Below are 13,827 nucleotides of genomic sequence, written 5' to 3' on the forward strand. Positions count from 1 at the left end.
GTATTTTGCTGCAATTGGCAGAAATCAGCTCATTTGGCCTGAAAATGCTTTTAAGCACATAAAAACTTACACTCTTGATTTCTGGCTAAATAAAAGCTGTTGCAATGATATTTCCATGCTGAACTGAGTTGTTCTGGGTCAAATATGAAGGCAAACCCACTTTCCTTTCAGTATTTTGCTGCAATTGGCAGAAACAAGCATATTTGCTCATTCGGCCTGAAAATGCTTTTAAGCGCATAAATACTTACACTCTTGATTTCTGGCTAAATCAAAGCTGTTGCAATGATATTTCCATGCTGAACTGAGTTGTTCTGGGTCAAATATGAAGGCAAACCCACTTTCCTTTCAGTATTTTGCTGCAATTGGCAGAAATCAGCTCATTTGGCCTGAAAATGCTTTTAAGCACATAAAAACTTACACTCTTGATTTCTGGCTAAATAAAAGCTGTTGCAATGATATTTCCATGCTGAACTGAGTTGTTCTGGGTCAAATATGAAGGCAAACCCACTTTCCTTTCAGTATTTTGCTGCAATTGGCAGAAACAAGCATATTTGCTCATTCGGCCTGAAAATGCTTTTAAGCGCATAAAAACGTACACTCTTGATTTCTGGCTAAATAAAAGCTGTTGCAATGATATTTCCATGCTGAACTGAGTTGTTCTGGGTCAAATATGATGGCAAACCCATTTTCCTTTCAGTATTTTGCTGCAATTGGCAGAAATCAGCTCATTTGGCCTGAAAATGCTTTTAAGCACATAAAAACTTACACTCTTGATTTCTGGATAAATAAAAGCTGTTGCAATGATATTTCCATGCTGAACTGAGTTGTTCTGGGTCAAATATGAAGGCAAACCCACTTTCCTTTCAGTATTTTGCTGCAATTGGCAGAAATCAGGTCATTCGGCCTGAAAATGCTTTTAAGCACATAAAAACTTACACTCTTGATTTCTGGCTAAATAAAAGCTGTTGCAATGATATTTCCATGCTGAACTGAGTTGTTCTGGGTCAAATATGAAGGCAAACCCACTTTCCTTTCAGTATTTTGCTGCAATTGGCAGAAACAAGCATATTTGCTCATTCGGCCTGAAAATGCTTTTAAGCGCATAAATACTTACACTCTTGATTTCTGGCTAAATCAAAGCTGTTGCAATGATATTTCCATGCTGAACTGAGTTGTTCTGGGTCAAATATGAAGGCAAACCCACTTTCCTTTCAGTATTTTGCTGCAATTGGCAGAAATCAGCTCATTTGGCCTGAAAATGCTTTTAAGCACATAAAAACTTACACTCTTGATTTCTGGCTAAATAAAAGCTGTTGCAATGATATTTCCATGCTGAACTGAGTTGTTCTGGGTCAAATATGAAGGCAAACCCACTTTCCTTTCAGTATTTTGCTGCAATTGGCAGAAACAAGCATATTTGCTCATTCGGCCTGAAAATGCTTTTAAGCGCATAAAAACTTACACTCTTGATTTCTGGCTAAATAAAAGCTGTTGCAATGATATTTCCATGCTGAACTGAGTTGTTCTGGGTCAAATATGAAGGCAAACCCACTTTCCTTTCAGTATTTTGCTGCAATTGGCAGAAATCAGGTCATTCGGCCTGAAAATGCTTTTAAGCACATAAAACCTTACACTCTTGATTTCTGGCTAAATAAAAGCTGTTGCAATGATATTTCCATGCTGAACTGAGTTGTTCTGGGTCAAATATGAAGGCAAACCCACTTTCCTTTCAGTATTTTGCTGCAATTGGCAGAAATCAGCTCATTTGGCCTGAAAATGCTTTTAAGCACATAAAACCTTACACTCTTGATTTCTGGCTAAATAAAAGCTGTTGCAATGATATTTCCATGCTGAACTGAGTTGTTCTGGGTCAAATATGAAGGCAAACCCACTTTCCTTTCAGTATTTTGCTGCAATTGGCAGAAACAAGCATATTTGCTCATTCGGCCTGAAAATGCTTTTAAGCGCTTAAAAACTTACACTCTTGATTTCTGGCTAAATAAAAGCTGTTGCAATGATATTTCCATGCTGAACTGAGTTGTTCTGGGTCAAATATGAAGGCAAACCCACTTTCCTTTCAGTATTTTGCTGCAATTGGCAGAAATCAGCTCATTTGGCCTGAAAATGCTTTTAAGCACATAAAAACTTACACTCTTGATTTCTGGCTAAATAAAAGCTGTTGCAATGATATTTCCATGCTGAACTGAGTTGTTCTGGGTCAAATATGAAGGCAAACCCACTTTCCTTTCAGTATTTTGCTGCAATTGGCAGAAACAAGCATATTTGCTCATTCGGCCTGAAAATGCTTTTAAGCGCTTAAAAACTTACACTCTTGATTTCTGGCTAAATAAAAGCTGTTGCAATGATATTTCCATGCTGAACTGAGTTGTTCTGGGTCAAATATGAAGGCAAACCCACTTTCCTTTCAGTATTTTGCTGCAATTGGCAGAAACAAGCATATTTGCTCATTCGGCCTGAAAATGCTTTTAAGCGCATAAAAACTTACACTCTTGATTTCTGGCTAAATAAAAGCTGTTGCAATGATATTTCCATGCTGAACTGAGTTGTTCTGGGTCAAATATGAAGGCAAACCCACTTTCCTTTCAGTATTTTGCTGCAATTGGCAGAAACAAGCATATTTGCTCATTCGGCCTGAAAATGCTTTTAAGCGCATAAATACTTACACTCTTGATTTCTGGCTAAATCAAAGCTGTTGCAATGATATTTCCATGCTGAACTGAGTTGTTCTGGGTCAAATATGAAGGCAAACCCACTTTCCTTTCAGTATTTTGCTGCAATTGGCAGAAATCAGCTCATTTGGCCTGAAAATGCTTTTAAGCACATAAAAACTTACACTCTTGATTTCTGGCTAAATAAAAGCTGTTGCAATGATATTTCCATGCTGAACTGAGTTGTTCTGGGTCAAATATGAAGGCAAACCCACTTTCCTTTCAGTATTTTGCTGCAATTGGCAGAAACAAGCATATTTGCTCATTCGGCCTGAAAATGCTTTTAAGCGCATAAAAACGTACACTCTTGATTTCTGGCTAAATAAAAGCTGTTGCAATGATATTTCCATGCTGAACTGAGTTGTTCTGGGTCAAATATGAAGGCAAACCCACTTTCCTTTCAGTATTTTGCTGCAATTGGCAGAAATCAGGTCATTCGGCCTGAAAATGCTTTTAAGCACATAAAAACTTACACTCTTGATTTCTGGCTAAATAAAAGCTGTTGCAATGATATTTCCATGCTGAACTGAGTTGTTCTGGGTCAAATATGAAGGCAAACCCACTTTCCTTTCAGTATTTTGCTGCAATTGGCATAAACAAGCATATTTGCTTATTCGGCCTGAAAATGCTTTTAAGCGCTTAAAAACTTACACTCTTGATTTCTGGCTAAATAAAAGCTGTTGCAATGATATTTCCATGCTGAACTGAGTTGTTCTGGGTCAAATATGAAGGCAAAGCCACTTTCCTTTCAGTATTTTGCTGCAATTGGCAGAAATCAGCTCATTTGGCCTGAAAATGCTTTTAAGCACATAAAAACTTACACTCTTGATTTCTGGCTAAATAAAAGCTGTTGCAATGATATTTCCATGCTGAACTGAGTTGTTCTGGGTCAAATATGAAGGCAAAGGCACTTTCCTTTCAGTATTTTGCTGCAATTGGCAGAAACAAGCATATTTGCTCATTCGGCCTGAAAATGCTTTTAAGCGCATAAATACTTACACTCTTGATTTCTGGCTAAATCAAAGCTGTTGCAATGATATTTCCATGCTGAACTGACTTGTTCTGGGTCAAATATGAAGGCAAACCCACTTTCCTTTCAGTATTTTGCTGCAATTGGCAGAAATCAGCTCATTTGGCCTGAAAATGCTTTTAAGCACATAAAAACTTACACTCTTGATTTCTGGCTAAATAAAAGCTGTTGCAATGATATTTCCATGCTGAACTGAGTTGTTCTGGGTCAAATATGAAGGCAAACCCACTTTCCTTTCAGTATTTTGCTGCAATTGGCAGAAACAAGCATATTTGCTCATTCGGCCTGAAAATGCTTTTAAGTGCATAAAAACGTACACTCTTGATTTCTGGCTAAATAAAAGCTGTTGCAATGATATTTCCATGCTGAACTGAGTTGTTCTGGGTCAAATATGATGGCAAACCCATTTTCCTTTCAGTATTTTGCTGCAATTGGCAGAAATCAGCTCATTTGGCCTGAAAATGCTTTTAAGCACATAAAAACTTACACTCTTGATTTCTGGATAAATAAAAGCTGTTGCAATGATATTTCCATGCTGAACTGAGTTGTTCTGGGTCAAATATGAAGGCAAACCCACTTTCCTTTTAGTATTTTACTGCAATTGGCAGAAACAAGCATATTTGCTCATTTGGCCTGAAAATGCTTTTAAGCGCATAAAAACTTACATTGATGAACTGTGGCTAAATAAAAGCTGTTGCAATAATATTTCCATGCTCAACTGAGTTGTTCTGGGTCAAATATGAAAGCAAACCCACTTTCCATTTAGTATTTTGCTGCAATTTGGAAATACAAGCATAACATCTCCATTAGGCCTGAATCCTAGACTCTCTGCATGCTCTGTAGAGTTTCTGTGTAAGGATACGCTCTACAGACTTTATAGACAGCCTTAAACACTGTTTCGAGGTTAATCGCTTCTGTCCTTATAAACCTTAAAAACTGTAATTTTCTCAATAGATTTTTGTCTTGCGTTCTTATGTCCTCATACTCTGCAACATATTCTCTGTGATCAGGATCATTAGCCTGCTGAATAATGTTACCCATTTTGTTGAATCTGAGCACACACTGCTCCTGTTTGCCTATGCATCCTAATCCTTAAATCAAGAATAAAGTTACCAATACATGCCACTGGCAGCCATAAGAAAACCCCCACCCCAATATCTCAACATGATGTCTATAATACGTCTTGTAGCTGTAGAGGAGTAAAAGTTAAAGTTGCCATAATCACTACTCTCTCTAAAATCAAATGGAAAAATGTAATTATATACAGTAGCAAAGGACTTGTAGTTCATCTCTTTCCACCACTGAATAACTGTGAAAGGCATGTCCTTTTTGGGGTTTGTGCACCAGCCTCTCACAATGTCTGTGCACTGCCCTGATTTCCGGAGCTGCAGCACCTCGTGAGTGTCGAACTACATTAGGAAACTTGGTATTTATTTGATGAGCCGGTTTCTCATATTTTATTACAGAATATTTGACAATGTACAGTAGCTATAGCAATCTGATTAATGTATTATAATGAAAGCACAATGTCTGACTAACCATAAGTTGTCAATGTGTGCAACAGGCCACGGAGAATATAAGTTTGTTGTAGCTTTGAAATTCATGCGGTTTGAGACACAAAAAACACTTTTCATGTTTGTCTCTCAGTAATAGGTCATTTTCTGCCCTCTGGCTGTGTCTGCATCTCCCTGATGATACTACACACAGTGTAGCCCCTGAAGAAATAATAATATTACAATCTCACAACACTACAGTCGGTAATTTTTTGTATAATTACTCAATTGAATATCTTGTTTTGATAGGCAAAACAAGAGGCAACAAATATGCAGTATTCGACAATGACTGTCATTTTTATAACCTATAAATACATGTTATTTACCACAGGATTCTAATTTAAAATTTGTATGAGATCATTTAGTTTATTATAGTAAACACAACAAAGCCAAAATTTTCTATGACATCATTAAAGCCATTCTAGGGGTGGGGCTAAAGTTCTCATAGTATTCTGCAGGTCATAGCCAGTCATAGCACTTTTAAAAACCTATTTGAAAAGTGTACTTTCAGAGATGGTAATTGAATTACGAGGACAGAAACAGTATTGACAAAATGATCAAGATGAATATGCAACGTTTTTATCCAAACGGACTGAAGAGTTTGAAAGAGTGTATTTTTAGAGCAACACTCTTGTTACAACCAGCTGACATCCCAAACTTTTTATCCGACTATATGTCAGAACTGCTACTATTCAGAGACTCAAGCCATGAAATAGATCCCAAACTGCTTTCCTACAATTTCCAAGAGCTTTATGGTATTTCTCTATTCACATAATTTACAAATCGCATGGAAAATTATTTGATTCTATAATTTCTTATTGTTAGAAATAGTTGTCAAAACCTCAAAGTTGTGAACAAATTATTAACAAATTATTTTTGAAGTGACCTTACGAATCTTTATGATTGTTTTTTCCAGAGAAACATTTCTTCAGATATTTGACAGAAAGAAATGAGACCTCAGAGGTAAAGAAGGCTTTAGAGACACTGTTTTATTATTTGACTTCTGGTAATGAAGAAAATGTGGAACAGAAATCTGCAGCACCAGAAACTGTAAGTGTAGCCACTGTTCGTCCCATAGATTTAAAACAGACACATCCTCCAGGGGTGAAGACAGATACGACGTCTTCCATCAGGATTCCCCATCATGAGGAAAGTACAGGAGCAGTAGAGAATACAGCACAAATAGACAAAAAGCCCTATCCATCTTCACCTCTTCAAAGGCCGACACCACCTTCCCCAAAGACAAGACCAACAGAGAAGGTGGTTCCACCACCTTCCTTGACAGGGCATGTGAAGCCTGTAGCAAAGAAGCCTGTTCTACCACCTATTCCACAGGAGAACAGGGCTGTTCCTCCTGTGTCAAAGCCTACGACACGTAAGGACAAGGAGCCAGAAAACACCAGATCAAAGCCTCTAACTTCCAAAGATAGGGAGCCAGAAAAGTCCAGAACAGAGTCTGTAACAGAAAGAGTCACAAGACAAGAGCGTATCAGGACAATGCCTAAAACACTAAAGGACAGGAAACCAGAAAGGACCAGGACACAGCTTTCACCAATTAAAGAAGAAGAACCAGAGTCTACCAGGACACTGATGGCCAGCACACTTCCCCCAACAACTGAGGTCACAGTTCTTGAGCAAACGAGAACACAGACTCAGTCGCAGACAAAGACAGAATGTATGGACAGGAAGACAGAGAGTAAACTGGCTAAAGTCTACAAACCTAAGGTCCCACAACCAGAGAAGACAAGAATACAGACTACAAAACCCAAACCTGAATGGACCTTTGAGCAGCCCAGATCATTAAGGTTGCCATGGTCCGTCAGACCTGTGATGTGGTCTGACATTCCTGGACAGGGGTCCTCTTGTGGGCACTGTCGTCAACTCCAGGCCACAGCAATCTTTCACATAGCATAACTCATAACTAAAAGTTTTATGGATAATGTTAAATTGTTGGCCACATTATGATTCAGAATAGTTTATTAAGATATTTATAACACAAGCAGGATAGTGGCTCTCTAGGACCAGGTCGGTTCTCTCTCATCAATCCAGGAGGGTTGTCCACACTTGTGTCGTTCTTCCTTCATTAACTGTTAAAGGTTTTTGGAGTCGAGGTTTTCCTTGCCTGTTGGAGGGGGAAGGGTCTTTAGTATTTTGGCTTAGTATTTTTCATCAATTGATTGATTTAATTCATAATTAAATCACGTAGAAAAGTATTAGAATCAATAAATTGGCTCAAATCAAGGGCAGCACTGTAGTGGAGTGGTTAGTGCTGCTACCTAACAGCTAGAAGGTCCCTGGTTCAAATTCACTGTGGCCTCTCGGTGTCTGCATGTTCTCCCTGTGCTTGTGTGGTTTTTCTACAGGTGCTCAGGTTTGCTCCCGCAGTCCAAAGGCAAGTTAACTGGTGACTTAAATGCTCGTAGATGTACTGTGAGTAGTTTTCTGTCAGTGTATCGCTCTCTGCGGTGGCCCTGAAATAGGCTGAAAACCTGTACCCCACTTCTCATCCACAGCCCCCTGTGACCCTGAACATTATAAAAATAATGAATGGATCAGGTTACACAGCGGTATGTGGTGTGAATTAATTTATTCTAAAAATATCAATGGCTCTCGGGTTGTCCCTCCAGGGGTCGAAACAGGGGAATGTGTTCCGCACGTTAATTTGGCATGAGTCTTTACACCGGACACCCTTCCTGCCGCAACCCTCCCATTTTATCTGGGCTCAAGACCAGCACCAAGGTGGCCCTTGGTGCCTGGCTGGGGCCACACCTGGTGGGGTGGGATTCAAACCCACGGCCGTCTGCATCTCAACCCAATGCTCTATCACTGATCCACCTGGCCCCTATTTAATTCTTTTATGCTAAATAAACAGCAATAATGAATGCAACTTTAGGAGTTGAAATATTAAATACTTGAAACATTAAAGACAATAAAAATTGCTCCTTATCTGCTTTATTTTGTCAGTTTTTAATCAGTCCCTCACACGGACTAGTTAACACTAACTTTAGCAGAAGTTCCTAATGTGAAATCATGTATGTTATAATGTAGCAATAATAAAAATCACAGCCTGTTGTTCTGATTTAGTGATTCTTCTGCTGCCCAAGTACAAATATTCTGTGCAGCTTCATCTCTACTATCTACATCATTCTATACCAAAAGCATCTATTGCGCAATTGTCTGTCCTGCAGGAGGGACAGAGGGGCTCCTCTTGCTGTTTAATACAAGCAAAAATAAGGCTTTTTTTACGTACTTTGGAATTTAGCAGTAATAAAAGCACAATGTCTTACAAAACATAAGTTGTTAATGTGTGCAACAGGCCACTGAGAATATAAGTATGTTGTAGCTTTGAGATTCATGCGGTTTGAGACACAAAAAACACTTCACGTTTGTCTCTCAGTAGTAGGTCATTTTCTGCCCTCTGGCTTTATCTGCATCTCCCTGATGATACTACACACAGTGTAGCCCCTGAAGAAATAATATTACAATCCCACAACACTACAGTCAGTAATTTTTAATATAATTACTCAATTGAATATCTTGTTTTGTAAATATTACAGACACATGAAGTGGATATCGCCTTGAGGCAACAAATACGAACAGTATTCGACAATGAATGCAATTTTTATAACCTATAAATATATGTTATTTGCCACAGGATTATAATTTCAAATTTGTATGAGGTCATTTACAAAGTAAACAGAACAAAGCCAAAAAATTCTATGACATCATTAAAGCCATTCTAGGGGTGGAGCTAAAGTTCTCATAGTATTCTGCAGGTCATAGCCAGTCATAGCACTTTTAAAAACATATTTGAAAAGTGTACTTTCAGAAATTGAATTACAAGGACAGAGACAGCATTGACAAAATGATCAAGATGACTTCGCAACGTTTTTATCCACATGGACTGAAGATCTTGAAAGAGTGTATTTCTAGAGCAACTCTCTTGTCACAACCAGCTGACATCCCAAACTTTTTGTCCGATTATATGTCCAAACTGCTACTCTTCAGAGACTCAAGCCATGAAATAGATCCCAAACTGCTTTCCTACGATTTCCAAGAGCTTTATGGTATTTCTCTGTTCACATAATTTACATTTTCTGTTTACAAAACAGAAAATGTTTACAAAACAGAAAATGATGTGTCTCTATCATTTCTTATTGTTAGAAATAGTTGTCAAAACCTCAAAGTTGTGAACAAATTATCAAAGTATTACTCCAGTGCTGTGTTTCTATTTTGTAATATTAGTTAAAGCATTAAAAAATGTTGTTTAACAGATGTTGAAGCTGTTTTGAAAAAGGTCTACTGATTTGACAAATGTTTATGAAAACACTAACTTACATTAATGAATAATTTTTAAACTATTTGATATAAAATATAATAAGAGCTGAACTTTTAATCACTTCAAACTGTTTCATTATAGCAGAGCTACTTTGGCAAAGTGATGGAAGACTTGAGTTGTTTATTTACCCAGATACACATTTTTTAAAGTGACCTCTTTACCTTATGAATCTTTGTTATTGTTTGTTCCAGAGAAACATTTCTTCGGATATTTGACAGAAAGAAATGAGACCACCGAGATCAAGGCAGAGGTAAAGAAGGCTTTAGAGACATTGTTTTCTAGTTTGACATCTGGTAATGAAGAAAATGTGGAACAGAAATCTGCAGCACCTGAATCAGAACCTTCTGTTTCAAAGGTAAGTTTGGCCTCTGTTTGTCCCACAGATTTAAAACAGACACATCATCCAAGAGTGAAGACAGATACGCCGTCTTCCCTCAGGACTCCCAATCATGAGAAGGACGCAGGAGCAACAGGTCATCCAAGGCCAACACCAACTTCCACTAAGACGAGACCAACAGAGAAGATTGTTCCACAACCTTCCCGAATCATGACGGGACATGTGAAGCCATCAACATCTAAAAGTGTTCCAGCACCAAAATCAGGTGTGAGCAGTAAACCACCTACATGTCCAAAACCTCCTGCACCAGTGCTACCAAAGAAGCGTGTTCTACCACCTATTCCACAGAAGAACAGGGCTGTGCCTCTTAAATCCAAAACAGACTTACCAAAACAAAGAGTTGTGTCAAAGCTTACAACATGTAAGGAGCCAGAAAAGACCACAGCCACCAAACCACAGCCTCCAACTTCTAAAGAGAGGGAGCCTCGTCATGAAGAGAGTGTAGAAGCAACAGGGAAAACTGCAAAGATAGACTTTCAGCCCTATCCGTCTTCACAGCATCCAAGGCCGACACCACCTCCTGCTAAGGCAAGACCAACAGAGAAGATGGTTCCACCACCTTCCTCTGTTTTGACAGGACATGTGAAACCTGTGCCCCCTCCCTTTGGTATAAGTAAGAAAGTTGTTAGGTGGCAGGACGATGAAGAAATACCGCGTCCAACTGAAACACACCAACCCAGGTCATCTACATCTACAGGGGTTCCAGCACCACAATCTAGAGTGAGCAGTAAACCACCCACAAGCCCAAATCATGCTGCACCAGTGCTGTCACAGAAGCCTGTTCTACCACCTATTCCACAGGAGACCAGGGCTGTTCCTCCTGTGTCAAAGCTTACAACATGTAAGGACAAGGAGCCTGAAAACACCAGATCACAGCCTCCAACTTCCAAAGATAGGGAGCCAGACAATTACAGAACAGAGTCTGTAACAGAAAGAGTCGCAAGGCAAGAGAGTATCAGGACAATGCCTAAAACACTAAAGGACCGCAAACCAGACAGGCCCAGGACACAGCTTTCATCAATTAAAGAAGAAGAACCAGAGTCTACCAGGACACTGACGGCCAGCACACTTCCCCCAACAACTGAGCTCGCGGGGCTTGAGAAAACCAAAACACAGACTCAGTCACAGACAAAGACAGAATTTGTGGAAAAAAACACAGAGACTACACTGGCTAAAGTCTACAAACCTTTATTACCAAAAACAGAGAAGACAAGAACACAGCCTACAAAACCCAGACCTGAATGGACCTTTGATCACCACAAGTTATCAAAGGTACCATCATCTGTCAGGCCTGGCCCAGAAATACCTGGGCCATGGTCTGACATACAAGTTCAGGGGTCTGACAGACCTGGACAGGGGTCTTACAAACCTACGTCAAGGCCTGTGGAAAACAAAGCACTTGATAAAAGCTACACTGTATCTTTTGGTACACAAAGGTGTGGACCACAAGGTTTAAACAGTTTAGATATGACACAGTTTACATACTCGTATCACAACTGCCCACATTTAGCACAACCTGTCCATGTTATAAGTCGTATCCACTTGCGGGCACAACCATCAACTCTAGGCCACAGCAATCTTTCAGGTGGCATAGCTCAAAACTAGTACCCAACAGGTACCCATCGACCCAGGAAGGCCGGTTGCCTCTTATGTGGTCCTTCCAAAGGTTTCTTCCTTCTTTAACTGTTAAAGGTTTTTGGAGAGCAGGTTTTGTGTTTGCCCATTTGAGAGGGGGAGGGTCTTTATTATTTTAGCTTACTATTTTTGACTAATTGATTGGATAAATTAAACCTGTGCTTGTGTGGGTTTTCTACGGGTGCTCCGGTTTCCTCCCACAGTCCAAAGACAGGTTAATTGGTGTCTCTAAATTGCCCATAGGTGTACCGTGAATAGCCTCTGACAGCCTGAGCTGGGTCCCTTGAGAATTAGAAGTACTAAAAAACTGAAACATGACAATAAAAATGATTCTTTATCTACTTTATTTTGTCAATTTGTCAGTCACACGGACTAGTTAACATTAGCTTTAGCAGAGGTACATTATAATGTAGCAATAATAAAAATCATATTTTATGCTGTTTAACTGCTTTGTCTGCTGCCCAAGGACTTCAACATCCTGTATTTTGAAGGAGTGGCTGTAGGGTACAGCTTCATCTCAACTAGTTACATCATTCTACACACAAAACATGTCCATCCTGGAAAAGGGGTCCCACCTCTGTTGCTGTTTAATACAAGCTAAATACTTTTTTTTAGGTAATTTGGAACTTAGAAAAATCTATATTGGGTTGACTAATTTTAATCATGTTATATCCAATGAACTGTACCACAATGAACTGTTTAATTCCCTTTTTAATGTTTTATTATCAATATTATTCAACGCTTTACACACTCCCTCGCTTTTTTATGTCTACTTACTTTTGTCTGATGGTCTATTCCATAAAGGATTACCTGACAGACAAAACAGAAACAGCTTCCGGTGGTTTAACCAATAACAATATAAATATACAGTAGATAATATATACATAATAATGAAATTATTGATACAAGACACCAAGCATTATTTAAATACTCAGAAAACCCAGACGTATCCTATCTTCCCTAATAACCTCTGTTTGTTTTGCCAAACAATACACTATTGTATGTATGTAAAGAACAATATATAACAAAATGCATTTGATTTTCGACGTTTTGCAACTCACAAAGCTGAAAGATCTGATCATGTTCTTCAATAGCAACATAATGTCCTTTTTCTATATATAAAGGTAAAATCCTGCATCATAGCTGAGTGGATAGAGACCTTTTTCTTTTGTGCAGATTATATTTCACATAGTTTTCTGTACCAAAATATGTCTTAATTAAGCTTTACCAACTAACTGAAAGGCTAAGGAATGTGAATCGGTATGTGATAAGTCAGTGTTTCTGAGTGAAGCTGCTGCAGTAATAAGGAAATGAATGTATGCAGTATGGGGGGAACAACACTAAGAAGATGTGGGAGGTTGGCACTTGGCCTGAAACAGAGTGTCACAGGACGATCAGTGATTATTGTTGAAAGTACAGAAGAAGTGGCTATATATAGGAAGGAGAAAGATGAGAACATGCCAGAAAGTCCATCATACTGGTTTTCCATCATAGCGCTCCAAGCTGTATGTGTTGGTGTGGTTGTTTTGTCTGTCCTGGCCTTAGCACTGTTTACCACCACCTGAAGTCCATTTGCCATATCAAGCAAGTAACAGCGTGTAAGGTTGTGTGTGAACCAATACTCTACCACTGAGGCACCAGACCCCCTAATGGGAAATGTAAGAATACTGAACTTAAAAGCACATGTGTGGAGAGATATACATGTGTGTGTGTGTGTGTGTGTGTGTGTGTGTGTGTGTGTGTGTGTGTGTGTGTGTGTGTGTGTGTGTGTGTGTGTGTGTGTGTGTGTGTGTGTGCTTTGGACCAGGATCACAAGACACTCCAGATACCAGTTAAGACATCATGACACCTTTGCACACAGAAGATGTGATTTAGAAGTAATTCAATTTAACTGTTTGAAAAGTAAAATAAAAAAAACAGAATAACAAGAAAAAACATTTCCAAAAAGAAAATGCACAAGAGCTGGAAAAAGCTGAACTTGAAAAAAGTATAAAAACTCTTTTACTGTAGGTCAACTTCACCACAAACCCATTTTATTATTTTAAATGCTAAAAATGTGAAAAAAGTATCCAAAAGGCTTTTATTTTGAAAGGCAGGGCAGCAAGTTTGAAACAGCTCCTGCTTGTGATTTGAGGAGAATTTCT

The sequence above is a fragment of the Channa argus genome, chromosome 5 (assembly GCF_033026475.1).
Source record: "Channa argus isolate prfri chromosome 5, Channa argus male v1.0, whole genome shotgun sequence".
In the NCBI taxonomy this organism is placed as follows: domain Eukaryota; kingdom Metazoa; phylum Chordata; class Actinopteri; order Anabantiformes; family Channidae; genus Channa; species Channa argus.